General features: G+C 40.0%; 1 protein-coding gene across 1 annotated transcript in view; it reads right to left on the bottom strand.

Annotated features, from left to right (window-relative positions):
• The window catches only part of MARCHF4 (membrane associated ring-CH-type finger 4), a 117,564-nt gene that overhangs the window by 28,627 nt on the left and 69,835 nt on the right, over positions 1 to 19,102 (bottom strand). The gene's annotated exons all lie outside the window — the stretch shown is intronic.

Here is a 19,102-nt window from a genome sequence, read left to right as displayed (position 1 = left end):
TACACTTGGTTTTCTTGTCTCCTTGCAAAGCAAGCATGCAAGATTATGGAATTGAAATTGAAAGGGTCAACAGTGTCCTATTGGGCCATACTTTGAACATTTTCCATGTGATTGCCCACTGCATGAAGACAACAATTAAATTCATAAATATGCATAAGCCATGATTTAACTATCAATCCCAGGGTGTAGGCTAAGCTGGGAAGTGGAAAAAAAATACAAGAAGTGGAAAACCTCTTCTCAACTGCTGCCAAGACATTTCCCCACAGCAGACTAAATCATGGTCTACAAACTATAATGGATGGATTCTGGCAACATGCTAAGCCCAAACTGAACAAACACCATGCCATAGTCACTTATATCTTTCAGTCCTGTGAAGATTTAAGTATTACTGTATTTTTTTTAATTGTAAACCACCCAGAGTCACTCCACAGTGAGATGGGTGGTGACAAATTTGAAATATAAATAAATAAATTACCAATCCTTCCATTTTTCCTGGAATTTGGGGAATGTGAGATTATTTCTTGGATTCATATGATCAGGAGGGTCAAGTTCACTGAAAAAAAGCTCAGATACTTAACTAGCACAGTTGGACTAGGCCCTTAGGCTCAAACTCAACTCAAGACTTGTTATATCCAGAACACAACACAACAATCTAAGTATTTTTTTTTTTCAAATAGTCCTAGGTCAACAAAAAGGTGCAGTCCCATCTAACACCACCTGCAGTTTCTTTATTCCATCCTTCCCACAGCTTAACACACTTTTTGGTGTGTTTTTTGGCCGTGAAACTGGATGAGTATTGGCTGTTGGCATAAGTGACATCTCTGTCCTGAAAAATTCTGGCACTAAACTCTCCCAAGCATAGACTTCAGAAAACCATCTCCATGTGACTAGAAACACCATCCTATTTAGGTCAATGCACTGTATTCTAGTTTTAAAAAGACAATGTATCCTTTTAAAGAGTTTATTGATGACTCTGCTGCTGATCATAGACCTTGGATGGAAAGCCCAGAGACCCAACAGTATTTCATTCCCTTCTGTCTATGATACTATAGGCTTTTTACTATAGGTGATTGGTGGTGGTCCTCAGTGCCTTTGTTTAGACAGATCTAATCTCTCACCCATTAACTCTCTTCTGTATCACAGTGAACGCCACTGTTGGAAGCTATTATACAGTTATTATACAGGTAACTACATCAGACTATTCAGGCCAGTGAGCTAAACTACACTGAACAGGGAACAAGCTGTCATCTTCAGTCACAGCCAATAGCTCTGGAAAATTATCTTCTGGAACATAAATAATGGCAATCAATTCAGCTGAGAGTTAATTTGGTGAGAAATATTATTAGGGTGTTATTTTCTGGTACTGAACTCTCACCCTCCAGGCTGTTTGATTAGCTTAGTTAAAACACTCAGACTCTGCCTTTCCAAATGTGTACATGGCTGCTTGCAAATATTAGACACATGTATAATAAAGAGGGAAGAAGAAACCAATTTATTCTTTCAGAGTTTTCACCTTGCTAGCCAAAATCTCTGGCACGTGGAAAACACATCACTCGACTGCAAAGAGGGAGGAGGGCAAACCAAATTCTGGAGGAAGGCTGCTTCACAGAACTTGGGCGATTGCCAAGAAGCTCTTATTCAGCAGAGTGCCAAGAAGTTATCTTAGTCATTGGACTTACACAGGGGACAAAATGTAAGTACAATGGAAAGCCTGGCAATCTTTTTAGTATCTTCTATTGTCCTTTCCAACCTGTGAGAGCAAATGCAGGGCTGGATCAGAAATCCAGCCAAGCTGCTTGGCATTCAACTGAGATCACCATCAAGAAATGCCATTAGTATCCATTGCACAGTTCCAAGTTACAACCAGGCTATAATGAGAAACTGTAAATTCTGCCATTCCTGGTCATATAAACTCAAAAGCTCAGTGATGAATGGTTCTGCCATCGGAGACTAAATGCACCAATTTGTACATCAGAGATCCAGCATGGGAATGACTATATAGGCTAGGTTATATTTTCCTCAGCATGGTCCACCAGCCAGATGGGATTGCTATATCTACCAAAAGAGATGGAAAGGGATAAACTCACCTGACTCCATCCATAGTAGCACCAGTCTGGATGGGCCACTGGTGAGGAGGCAGCTCTTGAAGGTGGCAGAAGTTTAAAAATGGCTCCTACATGACTATGTCACTTGAGATGATGTGCTGCCTATTTGCAAAGGTGAATAGGAGAGGGCCAATTTGTCTGAACAGTGCCACTGAATGTGTGGGGTTGAGGTGTATATATATGTGTACACATATGTATATATGAGTGTGTGTGTATACATCAATCCAGCAATTCCAGTAAAGTTGGTGCAAGGCAGGAAAGGTTAAAGTTGTTAAGCTAAACACCTTGGAAATGGCAGGCGAACAGGGATAGAGATCTTGGGAAGAGATAGGTGTGTTTGTTCTAGGTTAACCCCCCTTAGCCCCTAAAGGCTATGTCATGGGAAGGGGGAATAGAATGACAGAAAAGAGGGTAGTTTTGGTGAGAGGGCTGAAAGCCAGTTGAGAAAGACCCCAACTGTGGGTTGAAGAAGGAGAATAGGAAGAGAGAAGGAGAAGAAAGGAAGGACATTTGAAACCAGCAGCCCCTCCCCTTGGCTGGCAGAAGGACTACTTATGAGCAAGAGGTAAAGGAGCAAAGGCAGGAGGCTCTTTGCAAAGAATTCTGGTTCAGCAGCTCAGGAAATGTAGAAAGTCAGAGGAGCTGAAAATTCAACCTGTGAAGGAAATGCCCAGTGGATTTGGCTAGGGCAGAAATAGGGAGAAGGACTAGCCCAGAAGACAGTAAGAGGAGAACAGCTATGTCACGCCAATGCAATTACAGTGAGCCCATTTGCCAAAGAGGAGGGAGAGTTGGATGGTTTCAATGTGTACTGGGTTTTAGAAACATCCTGCACCTTTAGGGAGATTGTTCAGTCTACTGTGAGAGAAAAAGACCACCACCTCTGAGCACTGAATTCCAATGCTCAGCATGGTTTAGAGTTCTTCTTATGCCTATTCATATCTCTGTTGCTTCTTAATGATAAAAGTAAAAACTATAAGAAGTTCACCACTAATGGTGGGATATTTTTTTCTTCATGAACACCCTAGGAAGGGAGGGAGAATCCCTCCTTCTGCTGGAAGGTTTAGCAGCAGGCTTGATAAGAATAAATTTTGTAAGAACTGAAAAAGACCCTGCTTAGGAGAGTCTCTGGAAGAATTCAGCTTTCAAATTCATGACTGGCTTCTGTGTTACAGCCAGGGGGTAGTGGTAGGAGGCTACACACACATCTGTACACAACTATTATTTAAAGTTTGGTTTGATGCCCTTCAAATAAGGAGCTCTTGCTCAATTCAGAGATGTTCAGGTTATTCTCCCTTCTCATACCAAGGTGCCCCAGTGCCCAGGGGCGCATCACCCCTGACTGAAATGTTATTAGTGTGCATGAAACGTTGAGGAATTCTGAAGGGATCAAAACCAAGACCTCAGCCAGAGGTTCAGAGAGAACCAATAACACTATCTATCACCTGAAGTAATTCTTCAGTTCTCCTCTAATTTATTGGCACTGGTGTTTCATCATCTGCAAGCAGCATGTGTCTTCACGGTTCAGTGTAAACACTGCAACGGTCTAGAGAGCAGAAGTACCATCGGGCAAACTAAGCAATTTTGTTTAAATGAATATGAGGAGGAATGTGAACCAGATCGCAAGCAAGAGGCTCAGCATGATTACTCTGCCGTGAAAAGAAGTTCTAAAGTTTTGCATTCCTAGATTCTCCTGCACATGAAGAGTGGCCTCTTGCTTATTACCAACAAGAAAAAGAAGGCAAAAGAGGGCAAGGGCTTTCACAATATTTGCCTCTGCTCATTTAAATGTATGGGTGTACATTTAGAATTAAGCACTATGCAATGGCTTTCCAATGGGCATAGTGCAAAGGGTGGGATGCAGTATAGGCCAATTGTGCATACGGAACTATATATGTGCACAGATAGATCTCGGGTTATCTGGATTTCCTCCAGAATTCAATTAAGGGATGTGAACCGTCAGCAGTCCTGGTGAGTCTCTATTCTGGCCAACGTTTTATGATCTGCTTCATTGAAAGCTTTTAAATGGCTTACAATAAATTCCCAGTAAAACACAATAAACAACCAAGATAGTACTGCCCATGTTAAAGCCATGATTCGTAGATCATTTTAAAGAGCTAGATATTGATGTCTGACTTCAGAGCAAAATATTAATTCTTTGCCAGAATTGAAATCCTGGGTTTAATTCTCACCCATTTTTTTCTGACTCTCTGGAGCACTGGGTAACCTCCATAGCTCACTCTACAACTGATATCCTTCTGCACATTCTCAGTGGTACTGGATACTGGAATTGTGAATTCCTACTTCAAAGCTCAGTCCAAAAATGAACTTTTATTCCTTTCTCTGATACAAAGGTTTTGTTGTTAAAAAACATGAGCTTTTCTATCTGGAGCCTATGCCAGGAAGATCCTTTCTGGGCTTGTTTTCAGCTGGTCCAAGAGGGTTTCCAATGATTTCAGCGAGGAAGAAAAAGTCCTATGGCACCTTTAAAATTAATAATTCTATTGCATTATAAAATACTTTGTGATCCAGATCCAACAGCATCATAGAACCAAAGAAGCCTCCTAATTAATCTGATGGATATGTATCATACACTGATGAGGATGAAGATGGGAGCAAGTAGGCAGGATAACTTCATACAGTGTGGTTTCTACATAGTGAAATTGATGCAGGGAAAGTTCCTGAATTTTATGCCCAAAGCTTTGATAAACTGTTTGATGGATTTATCTCAAGAACAAAAAATCTGTGATTTGTGGTGGTAGAATGGAGTAACAAAGCCTTGAGCTAGGAATAAATTGTAATGAGTAGCTTTAATGATCTCCACAATGTATGAAAATCCATGCTGACTTTATAAAGAATGGCAAGTGTAATTGGGCCATTTTCTATGCTAAAAATATAACAATATGGTCTCTCACAGCACTTTTCTGCTGCCAGTAACCATTTATTAATAACGTTTCATCACTGAATGTATTCTGGGATAAATGCAGGCTTTTCCCCACTTGCACCTAACCACAGTACAAACATGTCTTGACAACACCTTTCTTCTGCCAGATGCTGTCGATGCTTTATCCCGGTACCTGGAGGCTGTGAGGGTCTGGATGGGGAACAACAGGCTTCAGCTGAACCCTGGCAAGTCTGAGTGGCTTTGGGTTTGGAGGCCTCCCGGTTCTAGGACTATGCCATCTTTGGTGCTGGATGGGGTGCACTCAGACTTGGTGTGCAGTCTGGGGGTGTTTCTGGACTCACAACTCCTGCTTGAAGAGCAGGTGGCAGTCGTGGCTAGGAGGGCCTTCTCACAGCTTTGTGTTGTGCACCAGTTGTGCCCATTCCTGGATCAGGAGGCTCTGTTTACAGTCACTCATGCCCTAGTCACCTCCCGACTGGACTTCTGTAATGCACTTTACATGAGGCTGCCCTTGAAGAGTATCTGGAAGCCTCAGCTGGTGCAAAATGCAGTGGTGCGGACAGCTATGTGTGCCCCAAGAACGGCATGTTACACCTCTGCTCTGCAAGCTGTATTGGTTGCCAGTTTGCTTCCAGGTCCAATTCAAGGTTCTGGTTTTAACCCTTAAAGCCCTTCACAGCATGGGCTGGGCTATCTGAGGGACTACCTCTCCCTGATTATATCTGCCCGTCCCATCAGATCTGGCAGAGAGGGCATGCTGCGGGTCCCAGGAGATGGGCCTTGCCTGCCGTGGTACCTGCCTTATGGAATCTTCTCCCCCTGGAAGTGAGGTTAGCTCCATCCCTCTTAGCATTCCGCAAGTCCCTCAAGACCTGGCTACATGATCAGGCTTGGGGGTCCCAAGGGACCAGGGAGATCTTGCAATTGCTCCCTTACTGCAGCTAACATCATCCGCTCTTATTTTTGTGCTTTCTATAGTTTTTATAATTAATGTTTTTATATATTTATTGTTTTTTTTTAATTAAGTGTTGTACGCCACCCAGAGTCACTTTCTTGTGAGATGGGTGGCCATGCAAATTTGATAAATAAATAAATGTCCTGATGTAATGGCATATGGGAATGACCTTGGGAGACAGGAGGAAGAGGCGCAGCCTAGACAACCATCACACAAAAGGTATCTCAGCCCACAGAAGGAAAAGGGATGCTGGAAATGTCTCAGAAGGAACTCTCCCTAGTGTTCTGGAAAGTAAAAATAAAGGAGGGGAGAAGGGCTTTCAGACTTGCATGATCTGATTCAAGATCTACAAGTGATTCAGGTCATTGTTATCTGTACCTGTGTTAAAATGATGTTTTGATAACAGCATTCCATAGCAGCCACAAGATATGTAAAATCTGTTATGCCTTGCCACCCAGTATATTGGAGGTAAAATCTGGCAATCAGTAGCGAGTGGGCTCAGAGCACTGCTTATTGGCAATTTCAAGCATTTATTTATTTATTTATTTATTTGTATTTATTCATCCCATTTCTATAGCAGCCCATCTCACATATGTGACACTGCATGCCCCCTTTCCCTCAGGCCCTTGTCAGCTTTAGTGCCATGCTGCTCTTGTCTCCCTAAAGGGCTGCACTGGTGCTCTATCAAAATTGCACAATGAATAAATGCAAGAGTGCTTGGCCAGAAATACAATTAAGGGTTTCAACTCAAAGGCTCTTACCGGTTTAAGGCAAGCTTAGAGTGATGATGGACTAATACTATCCCTTCCTCTCCCCTTTTTAATATATAGTATTTATATGCAGTATTTTTAATACTGCATTTTACAATTAAAAACTAAAAGCTTTCTTTTTTTAAAAAAATCAACCAACATTTGAAAGTTTGCTACTGAGGTGGTGAGAGTGGCCTGATTCAACAACAGGCGGTGCCATATGGGACTATCATGCACCAAAGGACAAGAGCCAGTAGTGGTTGTGATGGAATGGTTTGGTGAAGGCCGCACTCGGGGAGATAAGCATTTCCTTAGCCCTCAGAATGAGTGTGGGAGGGTGAAGAGGATGAGACTGGTACCACCCTAAGGAATTCGCAGTGTTTGCTTGCTGGCTTGGGAATTCAGTCTGGCGAGATTCTGTCTTGTAGGTGGAAGCTAATAAATGCAACAGAACTGTATCTGTACTGTCTCGTGGAGTTCTTTGGGCTGAACCTGACAGTGGTCAGAGTTAAGGGCAATCTGCAGGGGGGCCAAGAAGGGGCAAATGACAAAACAAGTGTTGTAAGGGTGTGATGCAAGCTCCATCCCTTTTGTACATGTGTTGTGATGTTGTATGCACACATGTAAGGGGTGGTATTTGGGTCATGACATCTGTACGTATTTTGTCATTCGGACAAAACTATTTACCTGCAATTTTAGCCTTGTTAAGCGATGCTGCATTTGAACAGAAACCAACAATCAAATTCTCTACAGTGCAATACTAAAAGGTGAAATGAAAGTATCAGTTATATATTTCATCTGTGGAAGGAAGAATTGGAATGTCCAATTCTGGAAAATCAATGGGTCCAGATATTTAAAAATGTGAAATACACTTCTATGGTTTGAAAATGAAATTAATTCATCAGAAAATATTATTTCTGTGAGAAATTGCAAGAGTAGTATCACCTTAGTGTAGTTGCCATTTTTGTCAGCTGCTGCTAATATAAACAAGTGACAGCCTTTTTGCTGGGGAGCTAATAACATTGCTTGTTTATTGCAGAGCTTGTCCAAAGACCAATCCCCCTGCCCCAGTCTAGGTGTTCTTCAAAGAAACATACATTTGCTGTACAGAGACTATGACTGAGTTCATATCTCATATATGGTTTGTTTAAAATACCATTCTTTATACATGGAATCAAAGGTATATGGTGCAGGAAACTTGCTGAAGCTAAGCATATTTTAGAAGTGAAGGATCATTTTTATTATACCAGGAATCAACCTGTCATAGAGACACAGAGTTGGAAGGGGCTATTCTCGTAGAGGTAAAGCACTCACACACAATCTCTCAGCAACTTCTTAAAGTAGCTTTGTCTTTTCCCAGGATGCATCAGCTGCAACGTATGGCCAGGAAAAGACATTTCTGGTTTTAAAAAACTGTCCTCACATGCTCTGAAAAACGTTTCCTCTTTAGAACCTGAAGGGCTACACTGCCCTATTATCTGCGCATTTCCATAATCTAGTCAAAACATGTAGTAAGACTTGTTTTTGACCATGCTGACTTGTCTGAAGATGTTTACAGAGTGATTTCTGATTTTCTCAGGTACTGATGTTAGACCAACTGCTCTGTAATTCGCCAAGTCTGTCTTTTCCTCCTTTTGAAGATAGGGAATACATTTACTCACTTCCAATCTTCTGGCATTTTATTCATTCCCCAGACTTTCTCAAAGATAATGGATAGAAATTTGATCAGGCCACCAGCAAGTTCCTTCAGTGCCTTGCAGGACGGAAGGGAAATCTGAACTCATTCATAGTCAGTAGATGCTTCATGACTTTGTTTCTGTCAAGCTCAAGCTTGAATTCTCTTGGTAGAATGCATATTGTTTCCTAGAAAAAACCATCCTAACCCAGCATCTGCTACCCAGTTTTTGGCTTTTCCTTTTATTTGGACATACTGTGAAACTTCAGATTAACAGACATTCCCCCACCCTCAATTTGGTGGACTTTGAATGCAATGGATGAAATTTCCACTTGACATTCCCCCAACACCCCAGATATCCATTGCAGCTGAAGTAGTCCAGATGAGGCATTTAAAAATAATAATAAATATAGTTTTTAAAAAGCTAAAATTATTTTATTTGTGCTGTTTTATATCATTTGTGTAATGACATGAGTCAACAAACGTTGCAAACCAAGTTATTCACATCGATTTGCGCCATTTGTGTCAAGAATAGCAGATCATTTTGTACCTCCCTTCACTTTTTGAAGGAGAAAGTTGTCAGTATGACAAGTCAGGGATTTCCAAAAATCTTGCTTCAATTTCAGCGTGGGACCTTAGAATAATTGACCATATAACACAGCAGGAGAACATGTTTTCTAAACTGATGCCCTTCAAATATGAAATAAGTTCTTCTTAAAAGTGGGTATGTTTCCTTGTTTTAGGAGAATTTGCTATTATGTGTTTGATCATTTTTGTCCAAGAATTTGCTTTATGCGAAAAAAAATCACCATTATGTGATTTATGCCAGCATAATCAATTTGTGCCAAAGGTCTGGAAACGTACCAAGACATCTTCCCTGCCAAAACCACTTGAAAGTTTTCCCACCAAAAACGCTTTCTGCCCTCAGTCATGCATTTATCATCATGTTATGTATCTTGCCTCCCACTTACTTTCATACCAGCAATAGCTACAGCTGGGTAGGGTTAATGCCGCCATCAACATCTTGTCCAACCCCCCAGATAAAAACGAAAAAGGCCCTGCTAAGACTAGAAATAAAGGTTGACATATTATGTCATGCCAAAGCTGATGAAGGATCCTCAACCATAAGAAGAACTTTTAACCTGGGTAAATCTACTGCGTGCCACAGAATGCTAATAATATTCCTAATTGTATGATGCATTCTATCTCTTTGCTTGACATAACTATGTGCATTAGAAATCCAGCTGTAGAAAAGACTGAGAAAATGTTTTCACTGTATGTAGAACATGACACAAGGAAGAAAATATGTTCGAATGAGATAATGTTTAAGAATAAGGCTCTAAAAATTTATGAGCACTTTTGTCAATACATTTGAGTTACTCCCCAACCCCCTTTTTTCCACTGGTTCAGTGTCTCATTTGCTTTATGTGAGGTTTAAAGGGGAACATAACCCTAGCATAAAGCGAGGGAAGCCTATATATGCCTTAATATCTCTAACCTGCAAGACTTCAGTTGTTCCATTTCAAATGGGATCACTGATGCATATTTTAAATGTTCAAAGGCTAAAGTTAATGCTTTCGACATACAAGCACCTTATAATATGCTCCTTATCAGTGATGCTTTTATAATTTCAGCAAATTGAACTTTGCAGCTACTTATACGGGAAGCTGTTAGCAAAGAAAGCCACTCACTAATGGGCATTTTGGAAAACATTACATTGGCAGAGTGCTGAAAAAACCAGCCAAAGAAAATTTCAGAAATGGATACTTCTTAAGGACCTAGGATGCCAGCTCTCCATATACAGTACAAAGAGCCAAACGAAGCAGCTTAATGCCTCCCCTCTTTCGTGGAAAGCTGGAAAACTGTTTGATAATAGAAGACAAAGGTTCATGCAGGATCCTCAGTGGGAGCCCAGCCTGTATTCTCTCATGCTTGGTTTATGTTCCCACTTTCATAATGAATTATCTCAGAAGACAGAGCAAGAGGCGGCACGCGAGCTGCTTGGGTGGCTCCATCCAAATTTTACAGCTATGAGGAGGTCTGATTTTGCTTGCACTGTTTCACTGCCCTTGAAAGCAGCACAGCTTCTGCTAACACATCCCAAGAGTGAGAGGACAGGAGGGAAGTGAATTTTGCTCAGCTGAGCGATGTTGAGTAGCAAATTTATGATGAGGGCCTCTGATAGCAGCCACGAGGAGGCTTTGAGTCCTGGCTTCTCTAGTTGCCCTAATGCAGGTGCTGGTTGATGGCTTCAATAATGCCAAATGCTGTTGTGCTGTACACACTCACCTTTGGCCATACTTCACTTCTTTAGATTTAATAGCCCATGTTTTCAACAGGAAGAGCGGCAGAGTATTTGGTTGGTTTAAAAATGTATGGCCCACCCACTATCCTAAGGATCTCAGGGAAGGTTGTAATCTTTACAAGATACAATGAAATAAAAGCAAACACATTTTAAACAACTAACACAACAGTAATACAGAAGTACACATTGGTTGCCAGTTCAATGTTCATACACCCTTTGGCCACATGTCAGGTGCAAAAAGGACCAGACCGAGTGGGGTGGGAAAGTTCTCCCCTGACTCGATCCATGAGGTCTTTCTTCTGGACCCTGGAAGGTGAGGATGGGCAATCAGGAAAAGATTGTCTCCAGTCTATTTTTGTGGCAGCTGGGAGGCCTCAAAATATGTCTGTTTCCTGACCGACTTAGATATCAGGACTATTCACTTAAAAAGGAGAATGAACTGATGCAGTGAGAAGGTGACTAGGCCATTTGTGTCCTCTGAACATAACTGTTATAAACCTCTATATCGCTATTTGAGATAATCCCTACTACCATTCATTGATTAAAGTGGTGTAATGAGGGGTATTATAGCAGCCAATCTGAGTCCATTGTCCTACTGGTTTAATGGACTAACTCTGACTAAAGGCTTTATTTTTGAGCTCAAAATCAGCAGAGTGAAAGTGAGCCAGGATGCAGTGCAGAAGGGAAGAGAAGGAGGTAGATGAGTACATTTGTAAAATTGGCAGCAGATCTGAGGAGGCCTCTGATATTCTAGCAATGCAAGGCAGGCCATCTTGGCAAAGGATCACTGCATGACTGAACTTTTTATATGAAGTTGTTGGAAACGTGCCCAGAGAATTTTTCCCAGGCAGCAAGAAATACTACAGAAGTGGAACATTCTTTCTTTAAAATCATCTCTGGATAAAGAGCAGTATAGCTTACCCAGGGGGAGAGACTGGCTGAACATGCCAGTGGGTCTCATAGATTTGTGGGGCTCATAGTGAGAATTTCTTGATGCAGTAACAGCAACAAAAACTTAACTGAAATGTCAATGATAACAACAACTAAACGTAATACAGACATGGATGGGCACACAACAGACTTCTGCTGATTTTTTGATGAATGGCCAAATAAATGCCATCCTGTAATAGCACTCATCAACTACTTGCAAATAATCTCCTTTTGGCAAGACATTAGAAAGGAGGGTAGGAGACTCCAAACATTTTTTTGGATGAAACATATTATTTGGATTTATTTCAACCTGGATTCAACCTTTGCTTGGATATTGCCAAGTCTTGATTCCCTGATGGGGTGATATCCAAAAAGAGAAAAGTGTTGGTTCTCCTTGATCCTTCCGTGGAATTGGATACTATCAAACGTGGCATCTTGTCTGGCTGATTCTGTGGGACGGGTGCAGGTACCATAGATGATACGGTGTTTTATTTCTACCTACAATCATTTCAAGAAAATAATATTGCAAGATTTTTGTTTGGCTTCATAGCACTTTTGCAATAATTCTCCCATACTAGGTAAGCTACTAAAAGGAGTCATTCCAGAATTTAGAATAAGCATCACAGATATAATAATAATACTCAGATCTATTTATTTTTGTCAACTGAGGTCGGTGATCCCATGCAGACGATGAGTCAGAGCCAGAATTCGGAACGGAGTGGGTAAAGTTTTAGTTGAAGCTTTATTTATTTATTAATTAAATCTGTATGCTGTCCGACTCCTAATGACTCTTATCATTAGATACCCAGGTAGCACATGGTCGCAAGGAGTACTGCTGGCCTCTTTGGTAAGTAAATGGTTTAATCATATACTTTACACAATTATGTTTTTGAAGGTGGCTCAGAAGCTTCACTATTGTTTATTGTTCAGAGTATGGCTGCCAACATTTTAACTGGTACAACCAGTTTTTTCATATTATATCAATTTTAAAAGAGCTGCACTGGCTCTGTGTTCAGTTTGGAATCCAATGAAAGATACTGGAATTTACTTTTAAAGCCGTAAATGTCTTAAGATCCCAATTCTTAAAGGAACACTTTTTTGCTATGTTAGCCTACCAATCATTTTGAGATCTTTCATTTCTTTTAATAGTAATTTTATTAAAAATTACACTTGCAATGATAAAAAACTAGTACAAGCTAAAAAAATAAAAGAAAAAAATAGAAGGTGCAGAAAAGAAAAAAAGAAAGAAAAATAGAAAAGAAAGAAAAATAAGAATATAGTAAAGGAAAAGAAAAGAAATATATAAAGAAATGACTTCCCCCTTATTCATAACAAGTATAAACAATTTTAGTAACTTACCACCTTCTCTTAAAATACAACATATGATCTCTTTTTCCCATATCTCATCTTTTATCTATAAACAAATCCTTAAAAACTTGTCATTTCAGTCCTGATCCGCATCTGGACCCTTAGTCCATTTGTAACTTTCCCAAATCAAAGTTCTAATCTCCTTTTTACTGTTTATCCAGAACAAAAACAAAACAAAAACCACCCCACATTTTAAAAAAAAGAAATCCTGAAACTTGCATTTAAAACTTCTTTCACTAAGGATTGAAGGAAACTCACCCATTTTTTTCAGACTTGTCAATCTAAAGGTTCCTAATAGCTGAAAAGCAGTTAACAAACAATTTCTGAAAGTGATTAGAAAAGGAAATATGCGAACCCTGTGTCCTTTTGAAGGTGCCAACTGTGGTTTGAGCAAGATGGCTATTCCTTTGTCTCCCAGAGCTCTAAACCCGCCAGAGATCACTGTCTCTTCAGAAGAGTAACTGTCTGGAGCACTTGTGGGCGATCTGAAATCCTCTCCTTATCTGGAGAGGAATTACTAAGAGCTGATCTATTCACTGACTCTTCATTCCACCATGGTCGTTGGCTCCACTTTTAGCAGAGCTGTCTTCAGTTTGCCATTTCTTTCCCAGAATTGGAATTTTGAGATCTTTTGCTGAAGCTTTTTTAATGAGATGGGCAGTGACAAATTTGATATATAAATAAACAAAAATAAAGCTGTTCCTCAGGTGCCTTCCTTAATGGAAATATGGTATAAAGTAACAACAAAGAAGAGATCATTTTGGTACTGACACCCTATTATGGAAAGCTTGCTCAAAGAGGTGTGCCTGGAGCCTGTATTTAAGGCACCTCATTTAGAAGTATTTGGTTTTGGGGGGATTATAATTTGAAAAAAAAATCAGTTTTCAATATATATTTCCATTACTATTTTATTTTAGCCTTAATATAGTGATTTTACTTAATATTTTATGATATATGGGCTGTTCACAATCCTAGAACCTATTGGATAAAGAGTGGCATAACAAAGTTTTAGAGAAATAAGTAAATAGTAGAAGATTGTGCCCCAACAGAAGATAAATTACTTTCCACAGGAGAGAACATTGCTTTATTGTTGCTCAGATAAACTCTTTTTGATAGTTTGATAGAAGATTGAGGTCTAGGATGTCTAAAAATAAATGTCTTAACTGTTAAGATGGCTGTGTCTTTGGGGCAGCAGACATGCCCTTTTAATTAAATCTATGTGCTGATAAAGCCAACTAGGGGAAAAAAACTGAAAGATGTTTTTAAAACTCCTTTTAAAACATAGAAGCAAATGTTAATGATGTGTTAGGTCCTAGTTCTTCTCCTGACAGTGCAAGAGTAAATTGAATTTTATATCTGTTTCTTCCCAGGTCAGTAGAATTCATTTCTGTGACCTTACAAAAAGAGAGTTCAGGATGTTTTTTGCTCTGAGTTGGTTGAATTCCAATTTCTACCACACTGCCTCTTCGGATAGACTGTCTTGTAATGCGTGCTTCTTTGTGGACGCCTCTGAAAACTCAACACATCAGGGTGAACACTTTCTAACATTTCTTTTAGTACAGACGTAGGTAAGATCAGTGGGCCTCTCCCACCATCAGTGCCCCAAAGTGCAGCATAGTTTCCTGCTATTTTGAAATTGGAAACATGTAAAACCCATCATATACAAGACCTAAAATTAGACTTAATATAGTTGTCTTCTCCTTCTTCTTTTTTAAAAGACACCCTCCAACTTCTCCAACCCAGGAAAAAACTAAGGAATTCTGGCCTGACCCACAATCCATGTTCCACCCATCCATTGTAGCTTCAGCCCTCTAAGCAATATTAAATGTTTGGCTAGCCTGTTTTAGTATGATCTCAAATATGGGAATGGAAAGGCTGGAGGCAGCCAAAAATGCAGTGAAAGAAGCCCCTACTGAAAAAACTGCTTTGTATAAAAGATGTAATCACCGTCTTTTTGATTTTTGTGGCAAATGGCACATACAATGACTCGAGATTCTTTTTTTTTCCAAACAGGGAAAAGAACTTTTACTGATAACAGACACAATGATCTAGGAAAGGAAAATAGGGGAATAGTTAACTACTTGCTTCTTTTATATGTTTATTTTTCCCAGTTGTATTTATATATATCCAATTTATATGACTGATTATAAAATTTATCTCTAACTAATCTTTTCTTTTAAGAGACTTTCAGGTGCATGGACAGAAAAGAAGATTTAAGTGAACACAAAGCTGCACTTCATTTGTACGTGGTGATTTATATTTGCATCTGCATCTATATCTACTTCTACTGTATATACAGATAGTCCTTGCTTACCAACCACTTGTTCAGGAACCATTCAAAGTTACAACAGCGCTGAAGAAAAAGACTTACAAACAGTCCTTAAAGTTGCAGCCGTTGCAGCATCCCCTATTTGCGACCTTCACAGCTGGCCCCCAACAAGCAAAGTCAATGGGGAAGCCAGCAGGAAGTTGCAAGTCACAGTCACGTGACATCATGCTTAATGATCCACGGTGATTCACTTAACGACTGCAGCCGGAACTGACATAGTAAGTTGGTGTGGTCATGTGATAGAGTTGCCAGTCCCAATTGTAATCAGTAAGTGAGGACTACCTGTAAATGCAACTACAGAAATAATGAAATACCACATTATAAACAGAGTGGCCTTTCTCCATTGCTGAGCTGAAGTACTCTTCATCCATCCTGAAATCAGCAGAATACAATGCCACCTGTCCCCACTGCTGATGTCTATCCTGCCTCTCTTGCCTCTGTTTCAAATCACTGCAATCACCTGACTTCCCTCCAAGGTAAGGAATGAGAAATTTTACATATGTGAATTTTACATATAGGAAGCTGCTCTCTGACAATGTCAGAATGCGGGGCAGGGGGGAATACTCCTTTAACACTGATATAACTGAAGATGATTACAGCCTCTGAGCTCATCCTGATAGCTTTCTTTGGGTCAGGAAGAAAGTATGTTGACAGAAATTGTGCTGCTCCCACCTCAGCAATGAGGCTGGGTAATGCTGCTGCCCTCGTACTATAATGTAGTACAAGGACAGCATTATGTAGTAGTGTAGGGAAGTTTCATGGCAGTGATTGGCAGATTTTTCTCCCGCACCGCATCACCTATTGGTGGGAAAACAAACTTCTGAATTTCTTGCTCCCTTCCACATGCCTCTTACAACTGGATGAGAGGAGGAATGCCTGTAGTAGACATATAAAACTTACTTATACCACAAATACAACCAGGGCAGTCCCAAGGCCCTGACTACATCATCCATGGGCTCCTCTCTAGGGTGTCATAGACTGGCCACATTGCAAGCTTTTTTGTCAGGAGAAGATGAAAAATATCACTGGATCAACTAAAGCCAACTCTTGACTGCCTGAGCAGAGTGCAAGGGATGGGATGAAGCCAACATCATGAGGATGTATCCCTCAAAAAGGGTTAATAAGGTATCTGCCACAGCAAGGAGCTTTGTTTCACTCATGGATAAGCAACTAGGTGAAGGCAACAGCACTGGAATGTGGCAGGAAAAAAATATGTTTGCTAGAGTATGTTTGGGCTAGGGTTACCTGCAAGCAGAGAAAGGCTTGGTAAAGGGAAATGTATAGCCAGTGTGATACTTGGATGTTAACTTGGCTGGAGCCCGAGGATTGTATGTTCTGTGGATTGGTGATTATGGGTCAGGTGCCTGATTCTCTTGATTTTCTTGTTGCTAGTTTTATTATTGTGGTAGCTGCCCAAAGTTGTGTTTTGCAAGATGGGCAGCCATATAAGTCTTTTAAATCAATCAGTCAATGGATGTTTGCCTTCAAGATCTCAGGCTGTTGTTTTTCATAATTCTTTATATTTAATCAGTTCCCTGGAAGATGCCAAAGGACTGTCTATCTGCTATTAAGCAGAGGTCTGTCTTCTATAAAGTAGAACTACTCTGTTGGTATTATAAATATGGACCATCTTGACTCCTGTGATTCAATTTGCCCATATATCTGCCCCTTAAATGTCATCTAATGAGGGTCTATGATTTGACAGGAGAAACTTAAAGTTCCTTAATGTCCAAAGCCTTCAGAATGTGCCATTGTTAGAGAGGAACAGAGCACTTTCAACCTTTGGATTTAGATGCTAGAAAAGAGAGCCAGCACATATATGGACGGTAATAGTGGAATTCAGTGGGGAATGGCAACCCAATTTTTATCATTTTTGCTATCCGCTGAAGTCTCCCTCAATACACTCTTCACATATTATAAATTTGATTTGTAAATAATATTACTATGACAAAATTATAAGTTTCCAAGATTGCATCATAAAACATAAGCTAAATTTTGTAAAGTTTCCCTTGCACTTGGGGAAATGAGGAGAGCCTATCACTACATTACAGCAGCAGCATTTCACTGTGGCTTCTTCCCTGACCGCTTGTGTAATGTTGGAATGCAAGGTTCCTGGGGAGATTCAAATACTTTGATATTTGCCATGTCACCATCAAGCCAAGTGTTTTGCCTGAGAAGTAATTGAACTAGGGACATACATTTCTAATGTAATCATTCTGCATTACCTATTAAGGGGTGCCAGACATAGCCATTTGGCAGAAGACCTAATGCAGCTAAGAAAAAGATACAGACCACAGAAATGGAAACACCTTCCATAAATATAAAAACATGTACAGGAAACAGAACCTTATTATTTGAGCTTGCCCCTCAAGCATCAACAATACTCTGTTCCACTCCCTAACTTCTCCAGACTACTGGAAGCCTTTCTTGACTAGAATTCCCAATCATGCTGAAGTGTGTAGAGTTTTAGAGCATGGCTCTCTGTTCAGACCTTGAGATGAACATGCAAAGGACAGGGGAAACAGTAAGCATAACTGTGGTGGAACCAGCTGCTCCATTAGTACTGTACACTATTCAAGAAATTCATGGAAGGTGCTCGTGAAACAGCTTAATGATAGACAGGAATATAGGCAAAGAAGAATGCTGATTTGGCAATGCTCCTTCTGTATTCTTAAATATTTTACAAAGCAACCTATCTTTATTTTCAAGCTTGACCTAGTTGGCCTGAATCCAAGATAATAACAAGGAGAAGCAAGTACACCACAATGCATCTGAGCTGCAATTTATATCAGAAGAACACAACTTTGCTGCTTCAGTGTGATATGCTGGAAGGTGGGAAAAGACTCTTATTTTTTCTTTGCACTCAATGTCTGTAGGGCAGGATTGCAAGAGTGGAGAGAACTCTGATAACTTGCCCACACTTTTGCTGGGCAGCAATTAAGTTAATGTTAAATGAGTTAGTAAGATGAGATGAGCAAGTAAAATGAACAAGTTAACATCTCAGACAATTCAAAGGATGTGGAGAAACTCCTTACATATTATTTCTAATTATTTTATGCCTATTGTATTTAAATCACAGTTTAGCCAGCTATACTGTATACCTTCCTGCAAGAAGAACCAAAAGATGAAGGGTTTTTTTCAACAATGTTGGGTACCCCTATCTTCCAAAAAGATGATGCACTCAGTTTAGGCCTATAGATGAGCCTCCATCCAAGACATTTATCTTAAGTGACATGCTCATCTCCCTGACCCTTCCTGAAAGGGGCAGCAAAAGTAGATAGGTTCTCACCTTTGTGTAGAGGGTACACTGGAGGACCTTCAGTTCTTTTTAAGCTCTTCCAATTCCAATATTTACAGCTGATGTTTACAGATGAATTCTTATATGCATGTTAAATCTGACAGCAACATCAAATGGTGCCTTGCTTGTGTTGAGCGTTTAGCACAGATAAAAAGTTCCTAACACTTTTCATCACTTCACTTACAATGCCTCTCCATGATTAGGCTTACCTATCAAAATAAGCCTCTGTTTGATTATTCAAGATTTACTGAATAAACCATGGTGGGCTGGTTTCACACTGTACATTAAGTCATACACCATCCTTTACAGATCACATTGGCCAGGTTCATACAACACGTTAAACCAAAACACAATCAACCCGTTTAATGTGATATGTGAATAAGTCAGCTGCAGTCATCATTCCAATGCTGGATAGTCAATATTGAAGTGTAAAACAACTAAACAATGCCATTTAATTAACTATGCCAAGCTTTGTGCCCATTT

This window comes from Python bivittatus, unplaced genomic scaffold, assembly GCF_059951505.1.
Source record: "Python bivittatus isolate LINGU-HERP-01145 unplaced genomic scaffold, Pbiv_v1 ctg000480_np1212, whole genome shotgun sequence".
NCBI lineage: Eukaryota > Metazoa > Chordata > Lepidosauria > Squamata > Pythonidae > Python > Python bivittatus.
The sequence above is the reverse complement of the archived record's forward strand: the minus strand, read 5'-3'. Positions and strand labels throughout refer to the sequence as shown.